The sequence below is a fragment of the Rhinolophus ferrumequinum genome, chromosome 8 (assembly GCF_004115265.2).
Source record: "Rhinolophus ferrumequinum isolate MPI-CBG mRhiFer1 chromosome 8, mRhiFer1_v1.p, whole genome shotgun sequence".
NCBI classification, from domain to species: Eukaryota; Metazoa; Chordata; class Mammalia; order Chiroptera; family Rhinolophidae; genus Rhinolophus; species Rhinolophus ferrumequinum.
Genome location: NC_046291.1, coordinates 88,152,724 through 88,162,316, shown reverse-complemented (window position 1 = coordinate 88,162,316; position 9,593 = coordinate 88,152,724). Strand labels below are relative to the sequence as shown.

The window sequence follows — 9,593 nt, the reverse complement described above, 5'->3', positions numbered from 1 at the left end:
CAGTTGATGGCCATTTGATCACAGTCGATGGTCATTTACTACCTGAGCCAGCACCTTTCTATGTGAGGCCGAGAGCCTGGAAACTGCTTTTTGGGGCTCTGTCCCCACACTCCACCCCTACAGGGTCTCGCCTCACAATCTACCCAACAAGCGTCTTCCGCGAGGGGCCCTGTGCAAGGAGCCTGAAGGTGATTTCTATTTCCTGGAAACAGCCAAGCTCTCTGGTCACAGCCAGGGTTTCTCAAGGCACCACCAGTACTTCTGGGCAGAGCCAGACTTCCTGGACTTCTTACGGTACCACCAGTCTCCCCGGGAACAGCCAGGGTTTCTCAGGGCACCACCAGTACTTCTGGGCACAGCCAGACTTCCTGGGCTTCTTAGGGTACCACCAGTCTCCCCGGGCACAGCCAGGATTTCTCAGGGTACCACCAGGACTTCTGGGCACAGCCAGACTTCCTGGACTTCTTAGGGTACCACCAGTCTCCCTGGACACAGCCAGGATTTCTCAGGGCACCACCAGTACTTCTGGACATAGCCAGACTTCCCGGGCTTCTTAGGGTACCACCAGTCTTCCCGGACACAGCCAGGGTGTCTCAGGGCACCACCAGTACTTCTGGGCACAGCCAAACTTCCTGGGCTTCTTAGGGTACCACAAGTCTCCCTGGGCACAGCCAGGGCCTCTCAGGGCACTGCCACTCTCTCTGGGCCTCTCAGGGTACCGTGCTGGAACAACAGCGGCTCACAGTCAAGGTGCTTACGTATTCTGGATGGCAGCCGGTCAAGACACAAAAGCAAATATCCGCCAGTTCCACTACATGGTGGTTATGTTACCAAACAGACAAGTGGTCCATTAAATTAGGGATGGAAGGCAATTCCCCATAGTCCATAGTCATTTGCCAGGGCTGTCCTGGGGGTGAGGGACGACCTTGACCTCACCCTCATCTCCCATGGAGGACTCAGCAAGCGTTTCCTCCGGGGACTACAAGTCCTGCATCCAGGCTGCCTCAGCAAGCACTTTCCAGCCCACGGGGCCGTAACAACCTTCGCTTTCTCCAGCCTATGCTGGTTGGGGAACCGTCCATGTCTTCCCAACCCTCCACGGGGGTCCAGCTCTCCGGCAGCTGCTCCTCCTGGTCTTCCTAAGACTGATGTTCATACACACAAACTGTTCCACCGCCCTTCAGGGAGCTTTGACCGACACCGTACCCTGCTCGCTGCACCATTTGTCATGCAGGGCGTCCTGAGGGGTCTCTGGTCCCGCTCCCCACATAAGAACGCAGGACATGGTGAGGCCAAAAAGGAACACCCACAGAGCCATAGGTAGGGGAGTCATACCACTATACTCTCGCTGGCGGCATCCGCCTCTCTGCAATCCGCTCTTGCAGGCTCAGCCACCATCTTCTTGCTAGCTCCCCTTTTTTCTGCTAGCCTAGCCACGGCAGTTATATTCGTGGCCAATGGCTCACTGGTTACTGCTGACGGCCAACTAGCCACAGCTGATGGCCAATTGATCACATTCGATGGCCATTTACTACCTGAGCCAGCACCTTTCTATGTGAGGCCGAGAGCCTGGAAACTGCTTTTTGGGGCTCTGTCTCCACAGCTCCTTTGTCAAAAATTATCTGTCCATATTTATGTGGGTTTATTTCTGGGTTTTCAATTCCATTCCATTGGTCTGTGTGTCTGTTTTTCTGCCAATACCATGCTGTTTTGATTATTGTTGCCTTGTAGTACAAACTGAAGTCAGGGAGTGTGATACCTCCAACATTATTCTTTTTTCTTAGGATTGCTTTGGCTATTTGGGGTCTTTTGTGGATGCTGTATATAGAAAACCCTAAAGACTCCACCAAAAAGGTATTAGAAACAATAAACGAATACAGTAAAGTTGCTGGCTACAAAATCAACATTTAAAAATCCATTGCATTCTTAAATACCAACAATGAAATCTCAGAAAAAGAAATTAAAAAACAAACAAACAATTCATTTTGCAATCACAACAAAAAGAATAAGATACCTAGGAATAAACGTAACCAAGGATGTGAAGACCCTATATATACACTGAAAACTATAAGACATTTTTAAAGGAAATTGAAGAAGACACACACAAAAATGGAAAGACATTCCATGTTCATGGATTAGAAGAATGAATGTAGTTAAAAAGGCCGTATTATCCAAAACAATATACAGATTTAATGGTGTTTTTCTAAAGTGAGCTCAGCAAGCTCCCACATGATTCTAATATGCAGCCATGAATGAGAACTAAATGTTCTAAATAAAAGCCTCCTTCAACGGTTCCCCAAATTTAGCAGACATCAGAATTACCTGTATGCCTTGTTAATTTGCAAATAATTGAGCCTTATCCCCAAGTGCAAGCGAAAGAAAACAAAATGAAATAACAAAAATACATTAAAATAATCTACCAACAATAGTGATCCTTTGGATATGTAAATATAATCGTGTCACCCTACCCACCCACGTAATTCAATAGATTTTTCTTTTCTAAAGACCAATGTCATTGTCATCCAACCCCTTTCAAATCATTCAGTGGATTCCTGTTTTAAAGATTAGCATCTTTATTAATAATGCTTATGAGACCCTTGTGTTTCCACTCTGCCTCCATCTCTCATTTTCAAACACTGTGAACTTACTGTCCCTTAAACAAGATCTACCTCCCCAATTAGGGCCCAAGCTCCCCAGATTGGTCATATCACCATTTTAGTTGCCCTCCAAAAGTCTTTATTTTTTCTTAAATATCTGCCACAACAGTTTATATATTTATCCATACAATTGTATTTATTCTTCTCTATCTCTATATGAGTCTCCATGGCAATTCCCACCACTGCCACAATGCCTGGCAAATAACATGTTCTTCACATAACCAAGACAGAATGAGCAAAGAGAAATCAAAGCAGTTTAAATTTATCACCTTTTGAACCACATACTGCACTCAACTAACAATTCTGATAGTTCTAGGCTCCAGCATCTACATGACAATTTCTATATATATGGACTTGCATATATTTCAAAAATTTATAAGGCTTAGTGTACTTCAATATGAAATAAGAATCACACTCACTTTGGAGGATTGTTTTATGAATTATAATAGAGAGCAATTGTACAGAAGAGTCATTAGCTTTGCTTTTTGTGATTCAAAGAGATAAAGATCAGATGAATGTTTGGATCTTACGGAATGAAAAAAAAAATTGTCATAAATTTCGAAGAACATTTTTGTTATTAGATCTGGCCAAAAAGAGAATGCAGTGTCTCAAAAGACAGTGTGACCTCATCAGTGGAGGCGTTTGAACATAAATTAGTCAGCCCCTTATGGAAAAATTGTAGCTTGTATAGGTTACTGCTTGGAATACTTCAAAGGTTCTACATTTTTGTAAACTTGCAAATCAAATTCATTAAACAAAAATAACCCTCGTCATTTGTTTATAGTCACAACATCAGTCCATCGACTTTCTTTTGTTATTTCAACTGATTATTTGTGCCCTTTAAAACTCTGTAGCTCTGCTTCAATACTCTAACACCTGCAGGCTCACTTCTATTGAAAAGGATGAAAAGAAAGAGGACTGATAATTTACACTCTACATGTAAATATTGGTGTCAGGGAATTATTGGCTTTAAACCTTGACTCTATTGCTTTATAATCAAACACTATCCTTCAAGTATTGTTTCTTCGCCGCCCACAGGAGATCTTTTTTTTCCAACGAAGAGACTCTTACAGTCAAGCTGTTATTATGTGAAACAAAGAAACTGACTAAAACCATTGAGCCCTTCTTTGTATTTTGAATGGAGGCCGAGAATTATGGATCCCAAGGAAAGAATGTTTCAAAACAAGAACCATGGTCTTAAGTGTTATTTCTCTATCCCTTATTTTGGAGGCTTAATTCATTTGTATAACAATCTTTGAGGGCATTCTTATTCCAGGCAGAGAGTAGAAAAAGGAAGCAAGCAAGGTCTCTTGTGATTCTTTCAAGGGCACCGACCCCTTCACAAGGGCTCCACCTTCAAGACCTCATCTAACCCTAATTACCTGCTAATATCATCACTTGGGGGGCGGGTTATAGAAATGGGGGGTAATGTGTTTTCAACTTATGATTTTTAAGGGGACACCCATATTCAGTCCATAATAGTTGATAGGATGGATATAAATGTCTGGGGGACTTTTGAAACCAGTGGAGCCCTGCAGTTGTTGTCTGTAAGTGGGCATGTGCCCGGTCTGTGGGCCTGGCTATGGCAGTGCAGCTCTCCTGAGAGCAAGGCCTCGCCCTGCATGGAAACACCAAAATCATGGCTGAGTTCTTCTCATTTGGCATCAACAACATTTTATATCAGTATGGCATAGATCCATCTGAAACCTCTACTTGAATGCAGAAATATGGACTCACCCTTGCTTGTAACTACTATTCCTGAACTCATGAAATACGTAAATAATGTGGTGGAACAACTGAAAGATTGGTTATACAAGTGTTCAGTTCAGAAACTGGTGGTAGTCATCTCAAATACTGAAAGTGGTGAGGTACTTGAAAGATAGCAATTTGATATCGGAAGTGACAAGACTTCCAAAGAGGACAGAACACCTAGAGAAAGGTCTCAGGAAGCTATCCAAGATGAAATACGTTGGGTGATCAGACAGATCACAGCGACAGTGACATTCCTGCCGCTGTTGGAAGTTTCTTGTTCATTTGATCTACTGATTTACACAAAGATATGGTTGTACCTGAACAATAGGAAAAGTCAGGACCACAGTTCATTATCAACTCTGAGCAAGCCGTCTTCATTTATTCTCTATTACAATCTACAAAGTAAATACCATGGCCTACAGAATCCCTGTCAATGACTGAAGATGACCTGAAAACAATAATGCAATTCTCAAATGTGCTTTTTCTGAATCAAAGTCAACTGCAGTTCATATGTTTTATTTCATTGGTTAATTTTTAGATGGGGAAACTTAACATACTTTATTGAACTGTGCATAATTGTTCCATTTTGGGGTACCTGTTTGTCTTTCCATAGAGTTGACAATTTTTTGCACACTGTTCAAAAGGGAACCAGTAGATTACATCAGCACTATACCTTACTTTGAAAGTGGTAACTGTAGATGGAAAACCTTTTCCTACAAAGCTAAAATGCCTTCCTAAATCAGACCTTTTGGTCAAGTAGCTTGACTTAGAATATAGGCAGGAAGATATTTAAATATGAAACAATAAAAGAAGTCTGAATATTTAGAATCTTTGTTTAGGCTCTAAAGTAAATGATAATCCATAAATAATAAAATATGCTATTAGTTCTTTTTGCTGTTTATTTCATTTGTACAGTTCCCATATTGAAAAATATCTCCAATTATTTGATTTTAATTTATATAACTCACACCTACAAAACTATTGATATTTCTACTGTTTAAATTCCAGTGATACAGAACTCTTAAAAATATAAAACACTTTTTGTGTTTTATAAAATCAAGCTTTAATGACAATAATGTATGTTTAAAAAAATAAAAATAAAATAAATGCTCAAGGGAGGTATGGGTAAGGAGCTAAGTCTACTTTACCGTGGGTTCTTAGTATCGCACAGCTATCAGGCTAGGGAAGAGAAGTGTTTCAGAAAGGATGATAATTAATTTATATGATAAAAATGATACAAAGGAAAGATCAGCTAGCATTCAGTTGGAACTCCTGCTTCTGTTTCTTAGTGTAAGGACCAGTGTGTCTGCCCACAGGCAGATAAACTAAAAAGCAGTCAAAGTCTCCTGGCTCCCTGGGAACGCTGCTTAGCAGACAGCCAGTACTGTAAGCTGGCCAGCAGTCAAGGTCTCCCGGCTTCTTGGGATGCTGTGTGCATGACAGCACGCCTGCAGGGCTTGCCAGGTGATCTCTCCCACAGAATGCTCTGTTTTGCTGTACCTATATAACCGTGCTCCTTCTCTGCCTGACAGGAGATCGCTAACCCTCCTGCCAGTCGCCTCCAGAGACTCACCCTGGTCAGTAAGTCTCCTCAAACCTATGTCTCCCGTTCAGCCACCTGGTTTGTTCTTTGGGCTTGTGGCTTCTCAGGCACAAATCTTGGACCAACTCAGACTCAGTCTGGATACTCAGCCACTGTCTTAGTTTAACTTCCTTCACATCCATTCCCACACCAGCTGGATGGGGTCAGGTCTCCTCTCTACATCCCTTGAAAAGAAATGCAATATTTCAGTTGGATTTGATGAATCTGATTCCATCACCATGGCCAAGCAATAGCTGTCTTCTCAAGTCTTCATTTATATCTTTTAGCAAAATTTTGTAGTTTTATTCTTAGGCTTTTAACAATTTTAGTCATGTTTATGGTAATTCATGAATGCTTTATAATTTGTTTCTGTAACTAATGTATTTGTCTTTTAAAGAATATTTTATAGACGTACAACACACATAGATAAATGTGATTTTGGCATCATATGAATTATAAGAATTAGTAAACATTAAGGAAGTACACATATCTATGTAACCAAGTAATCCAGAGAGAGAAATAGAATGCTCCCAGGAAACAGAAGCACCCACTCATGTGATCCCTCTAGTAACTGTTCTCCAATGCCTGACAGCTATTCTGACTTCTAACCCTATCATTTGCCTGTTTTCGAGATTTATGAAAATGGAAGTCGACGATATGGTTGCTTTGGTCTTCAGGCTTCTTTTACTCACCATGTTTGATATTTATCCATCATCGTTCCAGTTTGTTTCTTTTAATTCCAAGAGGAAATAAACATTTTAATAGAGTTTATTCATGTGTTTTTCTTTGGATTTCTTGTTTTATCCATTTCAGATTTTAGCATTCTGAACTTATTTTATATTAGTTTGTATTTTATTGTTGTTGTCTCTCACTTGTACAATTTTACATGTATTTCTCCAATAGTGTCTTGGAAAGTATAAGTACTTTAAAATCTGCTGGTGGTTATTTAAATCATTTTTTTTTCTAATTATCAATGTTAAAAACAAACAAAAAAAAGATATCAAGTTTAAGACCTCTCCTTAAATAATACAAGGAAATGATAATAATGTACTAATTCTAATCAGTAATAATGCTGTTTCATACTGCAATTTTGTGCCCAGCTTTTTACTTCAAATTATTACTAATACAAAAAATCAATAATTACTGATGATATTTAAAATCTTTTAAAAAAATAACTGTGGCAGAAACTGGCTTATTTTTCACCCAACTTTTTTTGCTTAGCTGCTGTGCACAGAAGTAGGTTTTATTTCCAAGACAGGTATAATGAGAATTATGGTTAAAAGAATGCAAGTGGATATGATAGTTGCCTTCCAGTTATGGCCAATAAAAGCTTCAAGTGAATAACCAGTCTTGGTCTTTTACACTCATCCAGTAGAACACAGAGGACCCAACAGAAGTTTCTGATACCTTAATATTCGTACATGAAGGAGTCCCAAGACAGAAGATCACTTACCAATCACCTTCATTCAACAATTTGTGAGCCAGAAACAAACTTATATTGTATTAAGCCTCTGGGATTTGGCTTCCTCATGTCTACTGCACAGGTAGACTGCTCTGATTTATTACAACAATTACTTAAAATTAAGTACATCATTAAGAGGTTTCAATGCTCACCAACTGTTCTGTTATACTATGTTTCCTTTGATTTGGGATTTGTAATTATGCTTTAACCTGTGTTGACTCGAAAACTTCTTTGAAGAACATTATTTATAATTAATAACTGAGTGACATGTTTCTTTAACTTTATATACATAAAATACTTTTAATTACAGTGAAATTTGAGTATCTACCTATTGGTGACCATTTTCAGACAGAAGCTATCAAAATCTCTTCAGTGTAGGTACTTCTGATTTTTTGGGGAAAAAACTTCCAGGCTTTTCCCAGAATAAAATGTATTTAGGAATCCAGGAAGGGGTGAGCAGAGAAGTTGTAGGTTAGTGTGGGGAGAGAAGTAGCACAGTGACTGAACAGACCAATTCTGAAGGAACTCTCACCCATTCCTCTCACTCCAACTCTCCATTAGAGCTACCCAGCCTCAGGGATTCTGCAGGCTGATTTGGTTTTCATCAGACTACTGTTTCACCTCCATGTCATTTCAGAAGGCTTCTACTATCTGTTGTCTGCTATAAATTTAGTGAAATAATCTGAACCCTCATGATTCATCTCCTTTAGATCTTCACATTAAAAACTACTTTGATTCATTTAATGTAATTTCAGTGGAATTTTACAATGGGGGAGACATAAACACTTCTTGTGTCTTGAACTAGAAGTCTCCTTGCTATTATTCTTAGCCCGCAGAAGTTCACTCCTTTGCCACATGCCTACCACAATTACAGACACTCAAATATGTTATTTTGGAAGCTAAGTGACATTAACCTTTTCTTCTTCTCTTTCTCTTTTAAAAAACTTGTCTTATAGGCCCTTTTATAAAGAAATTTAAAAGTCTAAACCAATTAAATTTAGATCATAATCATTACTTAAATTTTTTTTCATGTTTCTTTGCTTTTAGCTGTTTAATTCTTTTCTAATAATTTATTTTATTAACTAAATGCCCTTTTGATTGTTATTCTCTTATTTAGTTTAACACAGGAATGGTGTTAAAGAATTGCATTATTTGATTTACTTTTGAGAACTTGTATGTATGAGTTCTTTGTTTATCTTTCTGTAATAACTGAAGTTTGATTGAGTCTTATCTCTTAAGATCTACTACAATTATCTTTGTTCAAATCTCTGCAGTTAATACTCCTTTGTACTCTACCATGGACAAGGTTAAGATCAGCTTCATTTCTCTTTTACAGGCTAGTGAGTCATTATTTATATATAAGCATCTTACACTTCAATCGTAATATAACTAGATGAGCATCCCTTTTACAAGTTTTATCTGAGACTCAGTGAACATTTATGATTTTGAAACTTCTTATATGGAACACTTAGCATCTACTGCTCTGAACTCTAATATCTGTCGTCCATATATATTGCATGCTTCCTTGACATTTTGTGTTCTTTTTCATTTTATGGGTTGCATACTTAATTATTTGAGTATTCTATGGAATTTAGCTTTTCCAGTATATCTTTAAAAATTTAGTTTTGTCGCTTTTGTGTATCCAGATTTCTTCCTTTCCTATGATTGTCCCTTTCTCATGTCTATTTGAACGAATTTCATGGAAGCTATATCATCTTGACTCTCTTTGAGGACAAAAATCAGGTATTTTCTAATGTTTTCTTCTGAGTCCTTCTTCAGATACCTTTTTAAGGAGAAAATTAGAATAATTCCTCATAGATTCAGTCTTTTCCTGTGTCAAGAAATTTTCTATAATTTATTCATACTCACTGAAGCAAATATCTGTTTAGAATTGGTTTATAATGCTGTAGGAGTGGACTTGGATTTAGTCAAATTTATTTTATATTCTTTCCAAAGTACTTCATAGTGTGTCACAGGTCTAGGTTCTAAATATCTCCTGTTTTGTTCTAGAGAGGGATAAGGAAAATAGAAGGTGTTTATAAAAAAAAAAAGACAGAATTTTTATTTTTATGATTGTTTTTCTATCAATGCGATGCTATTGTAATGGCAGAAATTAGAAATATTTCCAGATTTTGGTATT

The 9,593-nt window shown here is 38.4% G+C and overlaps 1 pseudogene; it reads left to right on the top strand.

Annotated features, from left to right (window-relative positions):
- Positions 1-4,239: 4,239 nt before the first annotated feature.
- LOC117026351 (mitotic spindle assembly checkpoint protein MAD2A-like) lies at positions 4,240-4,850 on the top strand (annotated as a pseudogene).
- The last annotated feature ends 4,743 nt before the right edge of the window (positions 4,851-9,593 follow it).